Source organism: Anser anser (assembly GCF_964211835.1).
Source record: "Anser anser genome assembly, contig: HAP1_SCAFFOLD_242, whole genome shotgun sequence".
NCBI classification, from domain to species: Eukaryota; Metazoa; Chordata; class Aves; order Anseriformes; family Anatidae; genus Anser; species Anser anser.
This window is the reverse complement of record NW_028154027.1, coordinates 88,389-100,175: the sequence shown is the minus strand read 5'-3', so window position 1 is coordinate 100,175 and position 11,787 is coordinate 88,389. Positions and strand designations below refer to the sequence as shown.

At 44.1% G+C, this 11,787-nt stretch overlaps 1 pseudogene across 1 annotated transcript; it reads right to left on the bottom strand.

Moving 5' to 3' along the window:
- Nucleotides 1–3,615: 3,615 nt before the first annotated feature.
- Nucleotides 3,616–9,724, bottom strand: LOC310890945 (zinc finger CCCH domain-containing protein 11A-like; annotated as a pseudogene). The gene is made up of 11 exons: nucleotides 9,629–9,724; nucleotides 9,278–9,397; nucleotides 8,372–8,495; nucleotides 7,724–7,927; nucleotides 7,080–7,199; nucleotides 6,491–6,571; nucleotides 5,964–6,074; nucleotides 5,163–5,225; nucleotides 4,809–4,904; nucleotides 4,533–4,598; nucleotides 3,616–4,019 (listed from the first exon to the last, which is right to left on the bottom strand). The product of its transcript is annotated as a zinc finger CCCH domain-containing protein 11A-like (transcript).
- Nucleotides 9,725–11,787: the final 2,063 nt, after the last annotated feature.

The window sequence follows — 11,787 nt, the reverse complement described above, 5'->3', positions numbered from 1 at the left end:
CCAGGAGGCACTTAAACCAACCCTTAATTGACCCAGTTACTGCAGGAGAGTCCCGACTACTCGCCCTGGAGTCCTACTGTCACCAGCAAAAAGCACCAACCAAAGCTTGGGGGAACTTTGGTACAGCACAAGAGAAGGGAGTGGGGGTAGCGTAGCCGTATCGCAGAGCTGCTGCTTTTCACACCATTTTATCATCCCTGATAATTGAAAGTAAGGCCGGGTGGGCTGACCCCACCACCACCACTCCTGGCAGCATGTTTGGTCCACAACGCTAGAATAATTATTCTGCTCCCTCCCGCCCCTACAGCTTCATCATCTGAAAAGATTACAGTCAAAACAATGGCATACACAAATAAAAGTCAAGAGTTGACATAGTAACTCCGGGATTTGGGTATCAACTGTCCGAGAAATCAGAACACCCAGGCTTCACAATGTGCCCAACATCGAGCTGTGCCAAGGGGGGGCGGAAGGAAGAAGCTTTCCGTTTAAGCCTTCAGAGCATCGCTCCATCACTACGTCAATTCACAGCCACCACAGCGTGCCGATGGACATCTTTCTGTGCCAAAAGAAACAAGTGCTTTGTCCTCTTGATATCAAAGGTAGCCACCTATAGTTACGGAACCATGCACAAGACCTTAACTCTGACCAGCAGGGAAACTTAGGACAACTGAGTGCAGATCCTGCCAATTTCTACCAGTTCCAACTGTGCTTTAAGTCTCATTGCAAAGCCTCAGTTAGAAAAAGGATCACCTCGGGGTATCCAACAAGAAGAAGAGTTGTTTTTTTTTTGTTTTTTTTTGTTTTTTTAATATACCATAGGACTATGCAGTTCAATCATCAATCATCTTGGAAAGCTCAAGGAGGAGGTCATCCTCATCCTTCCCTGGGTCCAAGTCGAGCTCGGCTTCCAGTATGCCGTCTGAGAGTTCCCAAAGTAGCGTCTCTAAATCCTCGTCTACAGATACGGGCGCGTTGCCTGTGGAACTCAGCCGGCGTGTCCTTGCTTCTTCTAGCTGGGAAGAAGCTGAAGTCGAGCTTGAGAACTCCATTGGCTCCACAGATTCTGCCTGGCTTCCAAGATGTGCTTCAGGTCTTGGCAGAGCAAGGAAGAGAACAATCAGTATATGCCATTTCTTAACGGGAAATCCCTTTTCTGCAAACCGGCTCTTAAAACCGTAGCCAACCCCTCCTGCACTTCAATCTTACCCAGGGATTGTTATTCAATTAACCCAGGGCGACATTTAGAGCCCAATATATTAGCAGGTACATTTTTCAGTTTGGGGGTTTCTCTGTGAAGCCAGAGCACCTGGAGTCTAGCAAAGATGGTTCAATTGTTGTAGCAAGAGGCACTTTGCCACCTTGCTTAATTTTCCTGTAAAAATGTTAAGAAGTCTCCATCTGCAAATATCTGTTTGCTAAGTTAGTCATTTTTCCCACGGCACACTCAGCAGAGTTTGCTCCCCACTACAGGAAGCTGATCTGCAGCCATCACTTCCCTCTGCTCTCCCTGCACTCTTGTCACCTTGTATGTTTGTTCGGGTGGCATTCTTGAGGACCAAAAGGCAGAGGACACTACTCATCATTTATCACCTCACGAGGAAGTAGGAGAACTTCACCTCATCCTCATTTAGGTATTCAGACAGAGCAAGAAGTCACTGGAAAGCTGTACCGACTTGCAGCATTTAAAGAAAGTAAGTCTAATTAAGCATTCCTGCTAGCTGCTAGAAAGTCATTTCACGTGACTTATTCCTCTGATGGATTTGGGCTTTAATTATCTCAGAACCCTCCTTTTTTCCCCACGTGTGACAGAACTTATGTTTCACTGGGGATATACACCGATTGAGAAAAAGAACAAGTTGTGGTCATCACCTGTTTTGGGGATTTTCTTCAAGTCTGGTGGCTGGGACGTGCTCCAGCGTGGCTGGAACAGCCTAGAAAGCAGCAAAACAGCATTTAGGACTCATGGGTAAAAGATTCCTTACTAGCTTTTTCCTCCATGCTGCTTCTCCTCTGGCATTGCGGAGCCTTAGCCAAAATACAAAACCAAGGTGCTCCTGAAGAAAGTTAATATTCACTTGGAGGTTACTAATGATCTTGTGTCTTTTAAGAACACAGCATTAATGGACAAAATCCTCCACACCAGAGAAATCACAGAATCACAGAGGACTAAGTAAATAGTGCCATTAATCTAATAAATATGGAAGGGTACTACAAGAATTCTGTAGGCAGCTACTGGATTTAAAAGGAAACAGAAAGCCTGTAGAACTTTTGAGTTTTCCATCTTTTCTCCTAGAGGAGGGTGTAAATTTTACAAGGGATCCATTTCTGCATTAGCCCCTGTCCTTACCATAGCTGCTTTTTTGGCTGGAGGTCCCATTGTGTCAGCGTCAGAGGCAGTCCGTGGCTTCACAGCTGCTACAGCAGAGGGAAAACTGCCAGGTGCCTTACGTTTCAGTGCCTTCTTCTTGGGGGAAGCGACTTTCCCATCCCAAGGCTTCGCAAACATGTTAAAGTTGGCTAGAGTAAAAGGAAGAGAGAACTGATACAGTCTTGCTCTGCCTCATGAAAAATCCACGTTCTCTTCCTCATTTCCACGGCCCGTCTACACAGTTAACTGTATTTGGCCAGCAGAATTACACTGCCATTGCCTGGATTCTCAGCAATATCTTCCACATAGTAAACTCCGTCTACCAACAATCCATACAAAGGAACAAAGGAACTGAATAGCTACAGTAAATCATAATCCAGGACGAGGGAAACTCAGACACAGAGCGATCCCAAGTGCAAGCAATACTCTAAGACGTTGTATGAAGTCTAGTAAGATTCACAAATGTTGACAGCTTTTGTATTTAAAGTCTTGCTCCCTCTAGGAAAGGAAAAGCAGCAGGTATAGTAAGACAAGAGAGTGTATGCAACTGTTGTACCAGCTTCCTCTCCCCTGCAGTGATGTCCCACAAAATCTATTAAGTTGTTCTACAAAATCCAAATTTGTAGAGTCATATTCTAGTCTCCTATTCCTGACCTAACATCTGGCTGGCAGGAGAAGAAACGAAAGAAAGCTGGGTACTTGTTTTCTTTGTGTGTTTATTTCCTCGTGTCCCATGAGACAGAGAGAAAGGCTACAATGTGCAGTGCATGCAGCCTTTAAGCCCTCCTTATCTCCCTCACACAATCTCATTTTACAAAGTTGATATAATCTTAACAACGAGGCCTTTGATCCTCTGTCATTTTTGACAGAAACTGGCCCCCCACATTAAGACGCTGAAGCATGCTTTACAAACACATACACGTGTCAAGTTAAGCAACACATGCCAAAGAGGAAGGTGAACTTGAACTCAACGCAGGGAGGACTTCATACCATAAACAGATGGCAGAAAAAAACAGAATACCAAAATTAGACTAAAAAGCCCCTCAATGTGTTAATTTTCTAGTGGGAAATACAGAATACCATCACGTAATTAACGAAAACAGACATGGTTGCATGTTCTGGCCCTTCTTTGCCTTTGAACTTTGCAGCCTTAAACTCTTTTATCCTCTGCATTGAAGGAAAAAGCAAAGCAGATCCTGAGCAAACGGAACTTGCTCAATATGGGAAGCACCTCACCGGGGCAGGTATTAAAGCATCTTATTACCTGATAGCTTTGTGTTCCATAACGATTTCTGCCCGGCTGGGGCAGGTCCAGGTTGTGCTGGGGGAGCTGGCACATTTTCTCCACTCTGCTGCATCCGCAGAGCTTTCTCGCGCTTTATTTCTTCCAGGGTTTTAACACGCACTTCTCCTTCTGGCTTGGCTTTACCTGCCGGCTCCTTCGACTGCACTTTGCTGGGCCCGGAAAGAGTGAGCACGCTCTGCTTCTTGGGCTCACCCTCAATTTTTGCCCCTGCGCTGGGATCTTTGGTTTTACCATGCCATTCAGCCTGGGCTTTGGCTTGACATTCTCGTCTCTGAAGAGCTCTCTCACGACGGATTTCCTCCAGTGTTTTCACATGGACCTCTCCCTTTGGCTTAGCAGCCTTCCCTGTCATCATCAAGAAATGAGAAGCGCCAACATTTAAAGAGAGTCCAACAATAGTTTAAGTCTCCAAAATTTGTCACAGTACTAAGGAAAACTAAGCCTGAGCGTTCCCAATAACGCATCTTAGGACAATAGCCTAACATTCTCCTCCTCCTCTGAGCCACTTGTTGTATTTTGAAGACCAGCCCTATCCAGAGAGAGTTGCTACACAGAAATGCTAGTTTACTTGATTACTTTTTCAGACTGCATTTCAAATTCCTGCTCCCGGCAGTGGCTCTATTCTAATTGTATATGATGGTTCACAGAAGCAGCTTAAAACCTTGACAAGGCACAAGCGGAAAATAAACACACACCTAGAGCCAGATTTCTGATAGTGGCTGTCAGAAGAGCTTCAGCACTCGAGCAAGAGGAATCAGTTCTTTGTTTTCATTTGAATTCCTTTTTAGGGCTGTATGAAAACGGTCTAAGTTCACGGAAAGGAAGAAGGAGAAAGTATATTTAATAGCCAGTTGTTACCTTTCGCAGTACTAGTCCGTTGAGAAGGTAATCCTAGCCTCTCCTTCACAGACTTGGGAACTTGAACTGCAAAACAGAAAAAGACCAAATTAGGGAGGCTGCATAAACGTCAACTTTGTGTTCACATTCAAAAACAAGGCAGGAAAGGTAACTTTGAATCCCGGTGATTAAGACCTCAGCCAACATGCAAAAAGAAACATCGCAGGAAAAGGACAAACAGAAAGCCTAACTACAAAACCCGTGAATCACATCCAGATGCCTGTTTAGTAGCTGTACCTCTCTTTGGTGCTTTGTCAGCATTTCCCGGAACCTCCACCTTCTTCCCCAGCCTTTCAGCAAGGCTGCGCTTCACCGGAAGGGCGCTTACATCAGCTTCAGACAGAGAAAACAAGGAATATTTTAAGAACATTTCTTTGCAGGAAGATTTGAGAACAGTCAACCACAAGCTTCTATTTTTCAAGCATATTTTCATAAAATTGCCTTTCAGCTGCTAAATGGTTTTTTTGCCATTTCTGCAGTCAACACAGATCTCCACTGCAACGCATTTTCCTCTCATACGTCAAAAATACTCTTCAATGCAGTCATATAGAGAAGGCGGCACCTAAATAACAGCTCATAAAAAGTTCTTACCCACGGAGGCTTTCCGTTTTCCTTGTTTCTCAGCAAGATCTAGTCGAACCACAGGTTCCTCCCCTAAAACAAAAGTAAAATTTTTCTATTTCATAGAAACCAGTAGCCAATAGAAATAGTATACTGTTAGCCCATGTCCAAAAAAAACCCAGCAAGGCACTGTTTTGACAGCTAAACCACACAAACTCATATTTCAACTATAATTAACTTAGAAAAAGTATCCATAGTCTCAGTGTTTGCCTCAAATTCCAGCTGAATGTAGTCGAGAATGAATCTGAGTCTGCTTGACAGCTATACTTTGTGCAGAACAGAGCTGCATAAGCAAGCAGAATATTATTAGGTACAAATGCTGAGAAATATTCCTTTCTAAGGTGAATGTCTATGGGTAGAAGTACTTCTTCACTTCTTTCCCTTTCAAAGGAATTTGCACAACTCTAAACAATATAATTTATACACAGACTCCTATCGCACTACTGTCCACACGTGCCACTGTCAGCCTCTTTAAAGCTTCAGAAATTGCTTCTTACATAGCACTGTCCTCTAGAGCTCTTTCTTCTCGTTACTCTCCTGTTTTTCAGTTATCCCCCTATTTGCATGCTGACACATTTTTTTCTTTCTCCTGCTACTGCACTTAACCTGAGCACCAAAGCTTTCCAGTACAACCAGGGACTTTCAGCATAAAAGCATGTTTTGAACAGAAGGCGGCAGCACCAGGAGGCTAACAGGGGTGAATTGCCTTCCTTCTTGCTTAACCTTCCAGTTTAGGAGTAATGAAATCAAAACAAAAGCATGAATTATTACCTTCCTCTGTAGACAGTGTCACAGTTCTCACCACTGTCCGGACATTTTCCTTTTCCGGAGCAGGAAAAATCATAGAATCGACGGGAGGAAGAGAAGATCTTGAAGGACCTTCTGCTCAGAGCAAGCAAAACATAAGGAAGTTTACCAAACAGAAAAAACTATCACGAAGAACAAAAAACTTTAATTATTCATTACTGTCAAACATACAGTGACCAGAGCATGCAAATAAGAGAGGTGACTAGTTTGCCTCTGGTTGCCCTTGGAATTCCCATCTAGAATACCAGCTGGCTGAGAATCAGGTTGCTCGATGCCCCCAGCTAAGCATGGAAGTCTATCCCTCAAGCAGCTCCCAGCCACCATCACCTGCCATTCTGAAGCCAATCAAATTTCACTTCTTTGGCAAAATAGTTGGATTCACCAAAGCATAGCCAGCTACCCGGTATTACTGGAAGAGGTTTTTTTTGAAAGAAAAATCATCACACAGGATGAAGGTGAACCGGGTAAGGAAGCAGGGAATATTAACTCACCACCGTGTCTCTTAGTTTTTTCCTTCATTTTCTGCAATTTGATTTCTTCAAGTGTTTTTATTCCAAAATTCAGACCGTCCTCTGAAAACAGAAAACAGTTAATGAGACTAAGGCTTAGAGGCACTCACTGAGGACCACAGATCCTCAGGCTTCTTAGTGCTCAGGAACTTTCAGAAGTATTTAGAATAAAGCCTGTCAACACTCCTCACAAGTGAAACAACCATAGAATCAATGGCATTTTGCCCCTCCTTTCACCCTTCAGGGTAAAAACTGTAGTTTTAATTTTAATCCATTTACGTGATATTAGATCCCTCTATCGTTAGATATGGCTTTCAACAGTGGTTGCCAGGCTGCACGTGCAGCCATTTAAACTCCATGCTGTGACCCTGTTTTGTTCTCCAAAAGGAAAGAAAAGCAGTTCAACTTTCTGACCCAATGGGCACATGATGGTATCAGGGAGAAATGAGATCATGGAAATAACCGAGTCCATTCAGCACCCCTACATTCTGTTGTGTTTTTACGCCACATTGCTTTTGAGTTAATTGTCAAGTTATCCTGCCGATTTATCCTACTACAGGTGCTGGAATACCTTGTTTAGCAGTAGTAGCACTGGCTTTCCGAGTGGAAATCATCCGTAATCCATTTTGGCCTTCCTCAGCTGGTTGCTGGACGGGAGTTTTAGTTTCTTCTCCTTCCGCAGAAAGCTGGTCTGAAGGGGAAAAATCTATTCAGTTATGCATAGGCCAGATTGTTCGTGATTATGTAGCTCATGCAATGACACTTCAGTCCATGGTTCCTATAAAAAAGTTGGGTTTTTTTGTTTTTTTTTTTTTTTAATACAGCTACACTGACCTGATGAACTCGTAAGTAGACTACCCTAGGACAAAACATCTAGGACTCTAGATTCTCTCTGCAGCTTTAACTACTACACGACATATTACTCTTCAGACAAAAAAAAAGGAATTTCCTTCCTAGTTTCACATAGAGCTTTACACAACAGACCAGCTAAAGCCAAGAGTGGTTCTAAGCTTTCCTCCAACATTTCAGGTTCTGTCCACTGACTGCCAGACAAAGCCACCAGTGACCTGAGCGGACTGCCTGCCCTATCGCTAGTCAGACCTCAGGTCATCTGTGATTTATACATTCATTTACAGCACAAATTCCTTCCAAGAACCAAAGACTTACACAATCATTTACAGCACAAATTCCTTCCAGGAACCAAACCATGCTCACCATCATCATCTTCATCATCATCTGCAGCATTGATTACAACTGGAGGGTGTGTAGGGCTTGGGACATTTTCCGAGTTTTCCACTTTCATCACCCGCCTTAGCTATGGAGAGGGATTGGACTGGACAGAAAGTTTGTTTTGCTGCAGTGACATCTGAGCCACTTTCAAATCATCGTCCGCGGACTCAGGCGGACTTGGCAGTGTAGCTAGAGGAAGAGGAGGATCATCAGTAATATGGCAGTTTAAAACTTTGACCACAATGCACGAAGATGGTAGCTAAGGCAGATAACCTGCACAGGCAATGAATGCAGCATCTCCTTTTGCCCATCCCGCCACTGTTTACACCGTGAACAATGACTTGCCTTCAAACAACAACACATCTCCCTGCCACCCAGCAGAAGACGAAACAACAGAAAGCAAACTGCAAGGCAAATATCACACAAAGCAGAGAGAAGCTGAGCATGAAAGCAGAAAACAAATACCAGCAGTACAGCAGCAGTACACTCGGTTTAGCTGACCACCTAGGACTGCAGACCTTTTCCTGCACTCACAAATGAACGGTTACCTGATGTCTCCTACACTATTGGCACCCACTAAGTAATATGCAAAATTAATTCTTCAATACTTAAAGAAAAAGGACCTAAACTCACTCTTGCTTGGTGGTAAGAAGACGCCATCGATGTAACGTCCCTTTGCGTGATGAAAAGCACAGTTGGCTTTCTGACAGCCTACTGGCTGCTTCTGCCAGTAGCAGGGAATCTCAGCGCGCTTTTTCTGAAGACAGAAAGAAAGACAAGCTCGTGATAACATGCACCTAAGGTTTGCAAAGAGATGCACAGTTCCAGGTCACGACAGCGATAGGGCTGTCACAATACAGTGCTGAAACATCATTCCAAAGGTCAGTTTATCACGGAAGTATAGTATTTCCGGGCATATTCACAAAGTTTGCAGAAGCTGTAACCACTATGCACGTTTAGCCTTGTCATCATTCAGTTTGAGAAGACAGGCACTCTCAGACATCAGTTTAGGGTGGGTTAAACTAATACACCCAGGATTATACTAGGATTATTCAGAGGGAAAAAGAACATCTTAAATTGCCTACGTTAACTCTATCCAGAACTACTTCTCGGAGACTTCGTTCTTCTGCACCTTTAACTTTCCCCACTGCTTCCTAGCCCAGGCAGCTAGAACAGCATTATCTGAAGGACTCCGGGACACAAGAGACCTGATAGATCATTATCAAGCCTGCTCTCAGGAGGCTAGTACAGCCTGTTTATTACCCCCCTGCTCCAGCAGCTTTTAGCAGTCTAGTTAGCGGTTATTCTGCATCTGTTGAGAAAATACTGTCGGCGTCTAATAAAAGAAAATCTTGCTAAGACATACCTAAGGCATTGATTTTATTTCCCTCTCCTTCCTCCCACCCCCTCCCCTGCTAACAGAAACCAGTGTAATTCCAAAGCAAAGGACTCTGTCCTGCAAAAGCACAATCAGCACACCTACAGCACTGAAAAATGCTTTTGTTGATTTATTTTGAGAACACATCTTTAGGCACTCACATCGATTTCCATGTGTCTGAATCGGCAGACATTCCTGAAACAACGACCCTCCTGCCACAGCGTGCAGACTGTCTCGTTCCCCAGAGCAGCTTCACAGTGGCGGAAGGAACAGTTGTCTCCCTGTAACCAAAAGGAAACCAACAAGGAAAATATAGTACAGCCTCAAAAACGTCCATGCTACTGCCTCAGGTTGCTACGATTGAATTCAGAATCTATCTGGTTATCACGTTAACCAAAGACCAGTGTGCCTCCTCCTCCTACTCTACCCCTTCCTGAAAAAAATGAAAAAAAAAACAAAAAAAAAAAAACAAAAAAACAAAGCAAAGCAAAGCAAAAGAAACCCAGCCATACCTTGGTACAGGTAGAATAGAAATAGAAGTAGCAATCGTCTCCTTGTTTAGACATGCCGACAAGTTCTGATAACAAGCTCGGGTTCTCTCCACAGGGACTTCCTCTGCTCTTGGAGAGAGCTGTCTTCACCCTTGCTTGGGCTGAAAGTCTTCCACTGGCTTGTGATCAGTGAAATCTTCTTTTTAAAAGTAACCCTAAACAAAGTACCAACAAGTGAAAAATAATGAGTAACAAGCATTTTTCCAGCTTTCTTCTGTTCATCAAATTAGTCTCTTGAGGAGAGCAATGCCTTGAAATCAGCTGTTACGGGAACTAACACAATATTAAACTAAAGTTCTGTAAAGCTGCCAGGAGCTTTGTCAGCAAGTGTTCTCTTCCACGTCCTCAATAATATGCCTTGGAGCACATCCGGAAGCCTGAAAAGGGAGTCACTTCTTCAAAAACCACCTGATCATACATGCAAGGCAATGATCAACTATGGCTACGAGTAACTTCTACAGAACGCAGTATGACACATTAAATAGCACGTTCCAGTCACTGTGGGTCTTCGAGTTCACCTACCTGGACAACCTCAGCAAAGTTATCGATCTTCAAAGACTTCCAGTTAACTTCTCCTGGAGGCCGAACCAACACTGAATCCGTGAATTAATGATAAAGGGGTAGGAAGAATTTGCCTCCTCACTTTGCCAAGGGAGCCTCTCATCCACAATTCAAACATAGGATGTGCTTTTAAACAGCTTATAACTAATGGAGGAAGCAAGTCCATCTGAACACTCTCTCAGACTGGAGACAGCCAGGGTTAGTTAGCTCTTCAAAAAATAAAAACCAAAAAAAAAAAAACCACAAAACAAAACAAAAACAAAAAAACCCAGTGCATTTAGAGATGAACTCGTGATTCAAAGTGGCTGCAAAAATGAGGCTCCATCTTCCACAGCCAGAAAATTTGACTTTTTTTTTTTTTTTTTTAATTCAAAATTCAGTATGTTCCAATCTCTGGTCTTCAAGATTTCTTCACCTATTAAGAAAACACTAAAACCTTTCCCCGTCTTTATTACCTGTACAGCAAAAAACACACCAGTGCACAGAAATACACAAATGTGCATACGCATACACACATATGTGTTTAGACACACACACGAGGAGTGAGTGATAGAAAGTTAGCGAGAGCGACAGTGGAAATCAGAAGTTTTGCCTTTTTGACACAGAGAGCGCGTAAAAACTCTCTCATTTTGAGGGAACTAGAAAAAAATGGAGGATCTACCAAATATTTTGATGAGTATGCCTTCGAGGCCAATGCTTTATACCATGAGTGATCTGGGGGCCAGCACACAAATATGCATACATATGTATCACACAGTATCACGGATTTCTAGGTTGGAAGAGACCTCAAGATCATCGAGTCCAACCTCCGACCTAACACTAAGTACTCCACTAAACCATATCGCTAAGCTCTACATCTAAACGTCTTTTAAAGACCTCCAGGGATGGTGACTCCACCACCTCCCTGGGCAGCCCGTTCCAATGCTTAATAACCCTTTCGGTAAAGAAGTACTTCCTAACATCCAACCTAAAACTCCCCTGTCGCAACTTTCGCCCATTCCCCCTCGTCCTGTCACCAGGCACGTAGGAGAACAGACCAACCCCCACCTCTTTACAGCCTCCTTTAAGGTAACTGTAGAGAGCGATAAGGTCGCCCCTGAGCCTCCTCTTCTCCAGGCTGAACAAGCCCAGCTCCCTCAGCCGCTCCTCGTAAGACTTGTTCTCCAGACCCCTCACCAGCTTGGTCGCCCTTCTCTGGACTCGCTCGAGCACGTCCATGTCCTTCCTGTAGCGAGGGGCCCAAAACTGAACACAGTACTCAAGGTGCGGCCTCACCAGAGCCGAGTACAGGGGGACAATCACTTCCCTAGACCTGCTGGCCACACTGCTTCTTATACAGGCCAGGATGCTGTTGGCCTTCTTGGCCACCTGGGCACACTGCTGGCTCATATTCAGCCGACTGTCAACCAACACTCCCAGGTCCTTCTCGGCCAGGCAGCTTTCCAGCCACTCATCTCCCAGCCTGTAGCTCTGCTTGGGGTTGTTGCGCCCCAGGTGCAGGACCCGGCACTTGGCCTTGTTGATCTTCATACAGTTGACCTCAGCCCATCGCTCCAGCC